This window comes from Anabrus simplex, chromosome 1, assembly GCF_040414725.1.
Source record: "Anabrus simplex isolate iqAnaSimp1 chromosome 1, ASM4041472v1, whole genome shotgun sequence".
Taxonomy (NCBI): domain Eukaryota; kingdom Metazoa; phylum Arthropoda; class Insecta; order Orthoptera; family Tettigoniidae; genus Anabrus; species Anabrus simplex.
This window is the reverse complement of record NC_090265.1, coordinates 783,881,500-783,894,654: the sequence shown is the minus strand read 5'-3', so window position 1 is coordinate 783,894,654 and position 13,155 is coordinate 783,881,500. Positions and strand designations below refer to the sequence as shown.

General features: G+C 38.1%; 1 protein-coding gene across 2 annotated transcripts in view; it reads right to left on the bottom strand.

Moving 5' to 3' along the window:
- The window catches only part of LOC136857516 (coronin-2B), a 252,436-nt gene extending 240,519 nt beyond the window's left edge, over nucleotides 1-11,917 (bottom strand). For both annotated transcript variants that reach the window (XM_067136227.2, XM_067136229.2), the window contains exon 1: nucleotides 11,784-11,917. The gene's annotated coding sequence lies outside the window, so the exon portion shown is untranslated. The remainder of the gene's footprint in view (nucleotides 1-11,783) is intronic.
- Nucleotides 11,918-13,155: the final 1,238 nt, after the last annotated feature.

Sequence of the window (13,155 nt, the reverse complement as noted above, 5' to 3'; positions counted from 1 at the left end):
TTCTGGTGGACAATCAGCCCCGGCGACGTCGCGTCTGCGAAAGTAAAACTGTCCGAGCATGCCAAAGATGTGCTGTTGCCTTACACCATTATTGTTTTGGAGAATTCCACAAGAAGTAAAGTGCACTGTGTAAATGAGAACGTGGTTTTAGCTTCGTAGCTTAAAATTTTGACTTATTCAGTTTTTTTATGCAAGACAAAATGTTTTATAATAATGATCCCAAAGCCTGTTGTGCCATTTCAGTACTGAGTATTCAAAGGAATGTGTAAGACTGACTAGGAAACTCGACTGATAGTCTATTTTATATTATTAATGTTAATGTTATATTTTGATACTCTTTACATTTGTAGGAGAGATTCCTTTTTATGGCATTTAGTAGAGAGCAACTTCTTATTAACATTTTCTCTGTAGTAGAGTGTCATTTTCATTTTTCACTAATAATGAGTCATAAAATACACCAGTTGTTCTTCTTTTATCATTAAAAATATACCATGATGAACCCAAACATGTAAATAGCCAAAGCCCATGTTGAAGATATGCCCCTGGGGTCCATGCCCAGTGGGTCGTTTACGACCCATGCTGTAATTTTTAAACAACAACAACAAATATTTTAAAAACAATTTTCGGGGCGTTTTTTGGACATAAATAAACTGATTCCAGTAGTCAAAACCATAAAATTCGAAAAAAAAATTCTTGGGCATAAATGGGTTAAGGGAAGTTCATATGTCAGTATCTTACTCGATGGATCAACAGATAAATCTGATGATGAGGAGCTCATACTTTACGTTCGTTTTTTAAAAGAAAATAAGGTGAAGGAGACATTTCTTTCTATTGTGTCATTGGAGGATGCAACAAGTGATGGCTATATGGAAGCTCTGGAAACAGAATTGCTTCAGTTAGGGCTTGGAGGTCTCTTCACAGGTACAAAACTAATCAGCATAGGAAGTGATGGAGCACCATGTATGATTGGTGTTCTAAAAAAAAAAAAAAACTCATACCTTTATTTTCCTTCCTTCACCTCCTCAAACATTTTTCCTTTGATCCTTACCTACCTCCGTTTCTCTCTTCAGCTAAAAAAAAAAAAAAAAATCTCATTCCTTTATTTTCCTTCCTTCACCTCCTCTAAAATTTTCCTTTGATCCTTACCTACCTCCGTTTCTCTCTTCAGCTAAAAAAAAAAAATCTCATACCTTTATTTTCCTTCCTTCACCTCCTCAAAAATTTTCCTTTCATCCTTACCTACCTCCGTTTCTCTCTTCAGCTAAAAAAAAATCTTACTGTCTTTTATTCAGAATCAAATTTATGGTCCGCATTGAAATGCGAATTTATATCCACCTTTATTTAACTCCATATATGTTATTCCACCCCGTGAAACATCCATCGTCCTTCAAGATTCCAGAAGCAGAAGAGCTTTCTCCTAGTATCATACTTCGCATCGTCTATTAATTCTACTTTATAAACATCTTGAGAAGACAATGTTACGATTCTTTATTTTCAATTGATCTCTGAATGAACAACATTATCGCTTAAGAACCAAGTTTTTTCGATTTCCATTTCCACAATTTATACGACGCATGGAACTTTTTTTAAGGATCTCTATTTTTTAACATAATATAGCGCTTCTCTGGTTTCCTAAGCCTCCTCGCGCAACAATTGCCTTGTTCCAAAAAATGAAGAGCCTTTCCAACATCCATGTATTTTGACGTCTTTCAATACCTTACAAAATACGACGTAATCTTCTTCGAATATACAACAGCTAAGAAGAAGCCAGCATTCAACCTACTCTTCTTCTTTATTACATCATTTAGTGCACAGTGGTCTTTTATAATATACGGCACACCGAACTTTACATAACTTCCGCTCAGTGCTTCGTCAATTGGAAGAGTTATTATTTTTAATATATCTCTACTCAAATTCCCACATGGTATGTACCTTTAAAAAGACTGTACTTGTGTTTACATTGTTTATGTCTTTCTTCGATATTTACGCTTTAATTTACTTCAGGCTGATGATGACCTATTACTAGGTCGAAACTAGTCCCTATGTAATTTTCATTTTGTATTGAAAAGGTGGACCAATAATAATATATTATTTTACTCTATTGTTCTAATGGTTTGGTAACAAAAATATCTGAAAAACTTGAGAACTTGGTAAACGTTCATTGTGTTGCACATCAACTCCAACTCACCGTTCTTCACTCAGTGAAAAATGTGAAACTTAAAATCATTGATGAAATTGATTCTATACTCAGGAAACTATACAAGTTTTATCGACATTCGCCGAAACGACTTCGCGAACTGAAGAAAATTTCGGAGTTACTGGAGTGTGAAATATCTAAATTGCAGTACTTACACCAAGTTAGATGGGTAGCAAGCAAATTAAATGCTTTGCATGCAGTTGTCAAAGACTGGGAATGCCTAGTGGTGCATTTAGAGAATATTTCTGAAAGGAAAGGTGAAGAAGGAATCACGGCCAAAGGTCTTCTAAAGAAGATCAAGGACTTCAAATTTGTCATCACAATTCACTTCTTGTATGATTATCTGAGTATATTCAAAAGACTTTCACTTGTATTTCAGAGGCATGATCTGATTTTTAAGTCAGGTAAGAGTGCATGTAAATAATGCAATTAATTCATTGCAGCAACTTCAGAACACCAAGGGCCCAATGGAAGAAAAATTTGTTTCTGCTACAACACTTTCAGGAGTTTTCAATGGAATACAGTTATCAGGTGTGTCGGATAAGAATTTCACGACAGACAGGGAACATATTTTGGCAAGTGGGATTAACTTCCTGAAATACACATTTCTTCAAAATGAAGATATTCAAAGTGCCACTGGTGTTTTTGACACATATTCCTGGCCTTCAGGAAAACAATTGGAAAATTATGGCAACAGTGAAATACAGCTTCTTGCCACTCATTTTTCAAAACACCTTCAAATTGAGGAAAACAACGTAGAAGACATACTGAGCGAGTGGTACGAGTTCAAAATAGTCGGGAAAGATCTTCCACTGAGTGATCTACTTGAAAAATCGCAGACTATGAAAGGACGATTTACGATTTTAGGAAAGCTCCTCAGTATAGTGGCAACAATTCCTGTATCGACCTCATCATGTGAGCGAGGGTTCAGTACAATGAATATAATTAAACACAAACTGCGAACCAAGCTTACTGTGAAGAACTTAAGTGATCTCATGATGATATCTTTGAATGGACCATCTATAAAGGACTTTGATGCAACAAAATGTATTGATCGTTGGTATTTTGGTGGGAAATCAAACAGGCACGTGTAGTATAATTTCAAAAGATGCTGACTTTGAAGGCGACTGGTGACTATTTGGGTTAGTATTTCTTAAAATATAAACTGTTTCTATTCCATTCTTATATGAATTGATAGACTAGACTACTTAGGGACACACTTCAAAAACAATACATAGCTTAATCCTAGTCTAACCTGTGGTTTTTGTACTGTTTATTTGCAAAAAATGTGCTGGCTCCTGATAAAAAGGTGCTGGCTACTGAATTATTTCTACTTTTTTCTACCCCTGCACAAAACAGAGACTCAAAAGATTCCAACAGAAGTTTGTCCATACCAGCACAGCAAGTCTTCAGGCCAGAAATTTCTCTGTCTCCCCACAGATCATCGCCCTTCAATTTTCCCCTTGATGATGAGTTAGAGAAGTTCATATCGTTCATCTCTCATGACGTACCCAATATACCTCAGGTTGTGCTCCTTGATGGTTGCTAGAAGCTCTTTTTTCTTATTTAACAAGTTGAGGATTTCCTCATTGGCCTTCCTTTCTACCCACAATATTCAAAGCATTCTTTTGTACAAGTACATTTCGAAAGCTTCCATCTGCCTCTCCAACAAAGGGCTGAGCATCCAGCCTTCAAAACCATACAGAAGGAGAGGGAAAACAGCATAACATAGCATTGCAATATCTGAACTTGGACCTGAAGGCTGAAAACTCTATTAATTAAAACTCAGCCATAGACGCCCAAGAGAGATTCGGTTTACTCTGCCATCTAGTAGGCGCAAGAGTACAATGGAACATTGAAACTGACGAGCAAGCAGCCAGGTCATAACACTGTTATTATTAAAATTAATTTAATTGTGTATGACCTATGGAGACGTCTGGTGTAGGTCTTTTGTAATGGCACCCTTGGTCGATCTGTATTATTATTATTATTATTATTTGCATGATCTCAGTTACTATTTGCATGCAGTTTAATTTGACACTCTTCAGACTGCCTGTGCATCACTTGTGACATTATATTTTACCCTACCAGATGGCAGAGTAAACTGGATCTCTCTTAGGCAATCTAAGGCTGAAGTTTCCATTAATTTCGTTAGGTAAACACCAAATGCATCACCAGAGACCTTTTAGTTGCAGACATCATATGACATAGAGTGCTGAATGGATTTTATTTTACCCTTCAAAAATCCGACTACCTCTGCTGGGTTTGAGCTAGTGATCTTGAGATCCAGAGGTCGACAATCTACCACTGAGCCACAGAGGGATCTACACCTACTCGTAGTAACTTTTGATAAGTTATTTTGACTATATAAACTAAAAACAATGAAACTGCTATTGAATACCTTATCAATGTCATTAGATCCAAAAGTCATAAATTTGAGATTTTGTTTTCTCTTCTTTCCTATCCTCCATTTGTAACTGGCAGCTCTGAAGATGGTTTTCCCCATTTTCACACCACGCAAATGCTGGGAATGTACCTTAATTAAGGCCACGGCTGCTTCCTTTGCACTCCTAGCCCCTTCCTATCCCATCATCACCCTAACACCTGCCTGTGTCGGTGCAACATAAAGCAAATTGTAAATATATATATTGAAACTTTATTCTATTTTTCTTCTTCTCTTTTTTACAGTCTCACTGGACTACTTCAGTCAGTCATTTTCTGGCCATCATCTTCAATAAGTGTTCTTTCCAAATTGCTCAGTAGCTTTTCATTTTCATCTAATTAAGACCGAACATCATCTTGTATCATGTACCAAGGACAAAAACACTTTACATCTGAAATAATAATAATAGTACCAGGAGGAACACCTCTACGCCGCACGTTTAAATCTTGCGCCAATTGGAACTCCTCTACTGGAGAAACACTGAACTTAAACGGGATCTACTTAAACCTTTCCTCTGAAGATGTCACTGTGTGAATTTCGACTTGTTTTTGTTTACTATTTATCTAGAAGTTTGGACATTCTCTCATAGATGTCGCTGCCGAAAAACTATGATCATGCACCCTGGTGCGAAGTGAAGGAACTTTATTTGAAGAAATTTTGTATTCATAAGTTTATTTACTAAATTTCGTTCATTCATTTGTGGGTTGGCAATATTTATCTTTCTTTCCACCAGTTTCGAATTTAGCCAATTCAGAATTTCTGTAATTAATTTTCAGCCAATCACCGGCTTCTTCTTCGATTTGGTGCGTAACTGTTCAATGTAGCCAATAAAAACCTGGGAGTGTGTCTTGATTATTCATGAAAGGTCTCGAACTTTCCCCGAGGGTTTATAAACTGTTGATTTTCTCATCTCTCGGCTACTTAATCTATGTCTAACTAAGTATGTAGTTATAAAGCAGTGGGTGGGAGGCGCCTCTTTCAGCAGGCAGCAAGTCTTCAGTAAGGTAATGGCCATTTAACATCCTTATTTCTTGCTAGCTCAGCAGTTTAACCCGCGGGAAAGGTCCGAAACTTTTGCCATGTAACCTACCTTTCTGTAATGTAAATTTCTGCCGGCTTATGTAAATATCTTTAATTGTACATCGGGGATAGAGAGTGCTTTACCCTCTCAAGCTCTCCTTCATTTTGGTTTGAGGTGACTACGTTTTAGTAGCTGATTTTCTTCTCTTCCTTAATGTCTTAAATAATTCTTATACGAGTCACCTCTATAGTTTGGGAATAGCCCCTGATTCATCGGCCTAGTGCCTGTTGTATTTCAGGCCATTTACTTAACCTGTTCTTTCTCTGCTTAGGCCCAGTAGGTTGGGTACAAGATACTCCCGTTTCATTTTTGTAAGTGTGCCTTGATGGCAAGTAACTGGATAGTCTGTTATTGCCTCGAATAGGCGTGGAAGACTGAGAGCGTGTCAGCTCTTTTCCTGTGTTGTAAAAGTGCCTTAGGGAGGCTTGATATTCCAATTGTGAACAAGCACTCCATGTATTGGGGGTTTTCTGCCCTTTTGAAAAAATTGTTGCTGGCTTAAAGTTGAACTAGGAGCTCAGAATTGTAAAATTAGGGCTTGCTACCCCAAGAATGTTTAAAGGTTGAAATCTTGGATCCTTATAAGTCTTGGTTCTAAATTGCAATACCGTTGTTATTGTTGTTAAAGTTTTGTTTTTCTTGTTTGTTAAAACTTAGAAAATATAACCTTGTTAAAGTTTTATATTAACTTTGATTTGGCAGTTAGACCCATTCACCCCGGCACCTTCTTTCACCTCTGCTGTTCCACAGATACCTCGGAATAATAATAATAATAATAATAATAATAATAACAACAACAATCATATTAATAATAATAATAATAATAATCATATTATCAGTGTTTAACAAGTTTTTAAGGATTTTAAAGTTGCTTGAATGCATTTTTTTATTGTCTGTGTCATTTTTGTATGCTTTTAGCTGAAGATGTCTCCACAAAGAGACAAAACATGTCCTAAGATGGAAGTGTATTTTAAGTGTTAGTTATATGTGAATATAAGATAATTAAGAAGTATTGAATGGCAGAAACTACCTCTAAATCGAAGTTGAATTAGAGTCAATACGGACCATTACAATGAACTGCCAGGTTGTCAGCACCAGGCGTATGGGCCACTCCATCTCTGAAGTCGTGCAGGCACTGGGCTCTCCAACGGCCACCCTATCAAGAATGTACCATGAGTATGTGGATTCAGGCATAACTACTGGCGCAAGAGTTAACTGTTGTGGTGTAAAACGTGCTGACGACAGGAGCCGTCGTCGCCTAGCTCAAATTGTAAGAGCGCATAAACGGACCACAGTGCAGCAGATCACTCATCAATTGCCATAACATCCAGAACCATCTACTCACCATGGCGTACAGAAGAAAGCGTCCTAGCAGGGCACCTCTGCACAACACCTGTCACGATTGACATGGGCAAAGGAGCACAGCCATTAGACACTAGAAGCATAGAAAAAGTTTGCCTGGACAGATGAGTCATGGTACCAGTTCGTACATCCCAATGGTTGGGTACAAGTATGTCGTCAACCATGAGGCAATGGATCCCTCTTGCCAGTGGGGTACATTTCAAGTCTGTAGTGGTGTTATCCTCGTATGGGGACTGTTCACAAGGGATGAAGCAGGACCCCTTGTACATCTGACAATGTCTATCACTGGCAAACATGACAGGAACATACTGGCAGATCATGTTCACCTCTATTTCTTACCTTAAACTTGTAAGTTGAATTCAAAAGAAAGGGTTTAACATTTTGCACTACTATGTCGAGTGGGGTTCGACATTAAAATATTAGACTTGCACTCCAAAGTCGAGTCCCACTCAACATGACAATAGCTTGTACTTTCAGCGCTTGTACGACAACTTGCTGTATTCCAGGATAGTAGAGCAATCTAACGGTCTCCAAGAGAACACCTTTCCCTATTTACTATAATTCGCGGGAATTGGAATGACTTTGTAACACCTGTTATTCTCAAATGTTTATGAAAGTTTAATGATGATGATTGAATGTAAACATGGCTTCTGCTTCATCATCGTTCATGGATGTTGATATTTTAGAACAGTTAGTGGACAATGATAGTGACTTTGATGAAGCTTGATAATGATGATGATGATGATGCTTGTTGTTTAAAGGGACCTAACATCGAAGTCATCGGCCCCTAATGGTACGAAATGAGACAAAATGGAATGACAAATTAAAACTCCAAAATCCTCTAATGACCAGAATTTAAAACATGAGGACGAAGAATGAATGGATGATATGAATTTAAAACAATCAGTGGATGCGACCCACAATGCCTTACATTCACAGAAACCTACGTAAAACAATAGTAGCCTATTACTGAACAAGGGATTGCTGCTATAGCATAACACGGTACTTATCACTAGGAAAGTAGAACCATGGTATTTGTCATGTTGCGGTACTAATCAAAAGTAGCACAGACTCACGGTGTCCCACACATTATGGTACTACTCACAGGTTATGATATCCGACATATAATACAGACCTATGGTGTTTCTCAGATTGCGGCGCTATTTACAGGCAACGCAAACCTATGATGTTCATCACATAAGAGTATTAACCACAGGGACCTGCACTATTCCATAGTGTTCCTCATATAGTGGGTACTAAACAAAGGTAAGGCAGAACCCTGGTAGCTATCATCCCATGATCTTGGTACTAATCACAGGTACTGCAAAAGCCGACCGCACGGTGCTCCTGTGTGTTACTAATCACAAACCTATTCAGTACCTAATATAATGGTACAACGAGCAAGTAAAAGCAACCCATGGTGTTCCCTGCATGGCGGTACTAATCACAAGTAGTTTCGTGGTTCTAAGACAATCATCCCTTGGTCGCCCCTTTTAGTCGCCTCTTACGACAGGCAGGGGGTACCGCGGGTGTATTCTACATGTGCGTCCCCGACCCAAAGGGGGTGTGTGTTTAGTCCGTGAGAGGTATTTTATTTCCCTCAAGTCCGCCGGCAAGCCCCTGCTATGCCAGCGTAGTAGGTTTGTGGTGTTGATGAAGCAACAAGTGACTAGGATGATTTAATAGTGAATAATATAATAAATGTGATCAGTGATAGTGACAATGAAATTGGAAGTGGTGATGCTCCTCCAAATCCATGGCGCGAGTGGAGATCCTGATTTGCCTGTGGTGTTATTCACCAAAAAATTTGTGGATATAAAGCATCACGTAGGAACAATCCCTCAACACTGTAACTGTAAATATATTTAATGAAATATAATTATATTTGCATTAGACTCTTTTGCAGTGTTCACTTCCTACAGCTCTTCATAGTGCTGTAGTGGAGTGGAGCAGGATGCATACGCTAAGGGTACTGGAGTTCAAAAGGTTAATATAAAGTACTGGGAACATTCTTGTATATGGCACAGCCTACTGTAACCACTATACAATCTCATGAGTCCAAATCTAAAATCCTGCACTAGTTCACTTCTTAGTTCATAGTATTATTTGATTTTATTTTTAAAATGTTTTTCATAATGTTAGAAGGTAAGTTTTCCTATGTGGTTAAATGTACAGTAAGACAATGTTCCACCCATAACTCCCGAATTATGGCTGTCTGATTCGATAGGCACTCCACAGATGTGAAGATGCTTGCCTGGCCCCAGAGGAGCCTTGATTTCAATCCCATTGAACACATCTGGAATGCTGTTAAGAGGGATGTTCATGCCCTGGACCATATTTCACAATCTTAGTAGATTATGGGAGGCTGTGTAACAATCATGGATCAGTATGGCTCACCAATGCTTCCGGTGTTTTCTGGAGTTGATGCACTGCTGCATCGTCACCATCACCGGGGTGCTACACACTACTAGCCAAGTATCTCTAATTCAATTGACACAAGTGTATTTCTTACCGTTTTAACATTTTCCTCCTCACTCCATACCCTTTCGTCATGAGTGCCATGACTGCCTGTAATACATTTTTCTTTTTTGCTAGTGGCTTTAGGTCGCACCGACACAGATAGGTCTTATGGCGACGTTGGGATAGGAAAGGCCTAGGATTTGGAAGGAAGCGGCTGTGGCCTTAATTAAGGTACAGCCCCAGCATTTGCCTGTGGGAAAATGGGAAATCACGGAAAACCATCTTCAGGGCTGCTGACAGTGGGATTCGAACCCACTATCTCCCGGATGCAAGTTCATAGCCACGCGTCTCTAACCGCACGGCCAACTCGTCTGGTTGCCTACAATACAATCCTTCTCCAGTGTATCAACAAATCTGTGCTGACCAGCATCTAGGAATTTGGCCTCCGAGTCTCTTGCCATTTAATTTGCCCTTAAAGTTGTCTCTTCTTACTACATTGCCAAAGTAACATAAAATTTTCTCATTTATAATGTTGTGTATTTGTTTCCTAGTTTCCAGTTCCTTAATGATGGATGCATATGTTTAATATTTAGAGTACTAGTACTGTAACATTAAGTCAAACCATTTTTTTGTTCCTTTCATGATGAGCATGAGGACAATTTAGATGATGGGTACCAATCCATCTGTCAGAGTGTAGCAACAAAAGCTGTACATAGTAAATTCTACACTTATGCTTGCAAGTTAAATTCAAAAGAAATACCTTAATACAAAGTACTGGGTACATTCTTGTATATTGCACACTGTAACTATGATCTCATCAGTCCAAATCTAAAATCCTGCACTGGTTCACTTCCTAGTTCACAGTACTATTTCATTTTATTTTTAAGATGTTTGTCATAATGTTAATAGGTAAGTTTTTCTATGTGCTTAAATGTATGACAAAAAAGTGCTTTGTTACCTATGTTATGATTTTATGCTGAACTATTTTTCTAGAAAGTGCTAATGACAGCACAAGGGATGATTATGATGACGACACTAGGACAAGGGCATTTACACTTGTGTCTCATATTGTTCAGTAGCACTGACATCTACAGAGATCACAACAGAGATGATGACGGTGAAGAGCAACATGACGAGTAGAACTATTAGTAAAGGGCAAGCCTGAAATTTGAGTGTGCTATTTTACTACATCAATAAAAATAAAGACTTCCTTGTTAATCTTAGCGTCTGACCAACAGATAAAATACTGGTAGGCCTACTTCAACATTTGGTAACTATGACAAAGACACGAACTATTGATAGCAGGACTTATGACAGCCGCTGTCTTAAAATATAGTCTAGTGCGTTCGTGAAAGTTCCTGAAAAATTTGAAGAGTAGAACGCCTCTGAATGTACAATGATTTAAAATATGGAACTACCTCAGCATTATTTTGAAGTAGAGCTTAGGGCAAAACAATACTCAGGATAGCAGTACAAAAATTAAAAATAAAACTGATAAGATAAATAAGTTCTTTTATTTATTCGTAGCGAGTGTCCCTACTGTATAATTGCCCTCTTCAATGGAAATATATAAGGTTTACAGTATAAGTGTCTCACAAATAAGTGCCGGTACCATTCATCATCATCATTAGTCGTTATGCTCATTACTGAGCGTCGTGACCTCATAACTCTATCTGAAGTGGTATACCAGTGATATTCTTCGCCTGATCTATCCACCTACTTGCTGTTCTTCCTAGTGTTCTACTGCCTTCGATTTTGCCTTGTAAAATGATATTTTCCAAGTTCACCGGTACAGGGTAATGGTAACCGGTACCATTACATTAGATAAAACGGAATCTTTTATTCTTCAATGCTGTCATTCGTTGCCGGTATATTCTAAATAATAGTGATAACATTCAATAATAAACAAAGTATTCGTTATTACTATCAACATATCAATTAAAATCGAATCCACAGAAAAACAACCTAAACTAAAGAGCATACGGTAATGCCCCATGTCTGTAAGCTTACTGTATTCTATTTCTCGTGCCAACATAGCGTGCAATAAACATATCCCGCGCATGCATCATGCAATAACCACGAGGATACTTATCAATCAATACCAAGACAGCGAGGCGCCGTATTATAACTTTACCTAACCTTACTACAACGATCAGTCGATACCATGAGGCATGTTGCTATAGTTAAAATGCGATAAATATAATTCAGTAAATTAAGTGCATAATTTACAAAACACTTACTCTCTCAACCGGTTTGTTACAGGCCCGTACATCAATCATGTTGTTGGAGGCTGTCTTCTTCACATTCAAAGCGTTTAATTTGTCAACAACCTGTATGACACAATCTTCAGATGCACGTTGCATCTCCACTGGAGGATGACAACTGCCGCGTGACGTAATATGAAGCACAAAGAGTGGATGTCTGACGCCAAGATGGCACCACCCACATCCAATGTTCAAAGGAAGCTTGGTATTGAAATGCACCTGAGAATACAGGAGTCAAATCTGCAAGTTCTGGTTTCTTCTCTACGGTATCGTGTTTATACTGTACGTTTCAAAGCGCTCAGCAGCGTACCCAACTGACCTACTCGACCACAACGCGGCTTCTGACACAGCGCTTCCGCTGCGCACAGACGTGGTGTCTGCTACGTACTGCGTTGCTGTCAATATAACCGTCTGCCAGACAGGGTCATAACGGGTCACCAATATATGAGAATGGGCAGATAGAATAGATAATATACTATTATGAAACTAAAAAGAAAGAAACCAAACAATTATAGCGGGATGTAGGGATTGGGGATATGCTGCCTTAAGGGGTTTCATCCTTCGTAGCCTATGATAAGGAAGTACAATGAACATCTAACTTAACTAGACGAAATTAGTACAAAGACATGGTAAGAGTTATAATATTACATTTACATGATGTACGATGGCAGTGTTTGCTTTCAGGCAGCCCCCCCCCCCCGGGGGTACGCTGTCACCTTCCCCCTACCCCCCACCCTTCTTCCCCCACCTCTCGAGCTATATGAGACATTTCCTGTAATCAATTTTATATATTAGCCTACCAAAATTTATTAGGATCAACCTATTCAATATAATATATATAAATTAAATAAATAATATAATATATAAAATTGATGTACATTTCAATACGGACCAAATATGAAATTTGTAACATTTCCTGTAATGACAATAATTCAAAATAATAACATTATAATTGAATCAATCTACAAAATTCGAATTATAATATTCCATTCACACGATGTTCGATAGTATTCTCTTTCAGGCAACCTCCCCCCCCCCCCCACTCAGGGATGCGCTGCCCCCTCTTCCATCCTCTCGAGCTATTCGAAACACTTTGTGCAATAATAATAATAATAATAATAATAATAATAATAATAATGGAATCAGTCTGCAAAATTATATTATAGTTTCCATTCAAATATGTAAATATGCCCACCATTTGTACTAGAGATTTTGGACCGAGTGGTAGCCCATTGTGAAAAGAAGAAATAATAACAATAGGTACTAATAATAATAATAATAATAATAATAATAATAATAATATTATTTGCTTTACGTCCCACTAACTACTCTTTCACGGTTTTCGGAG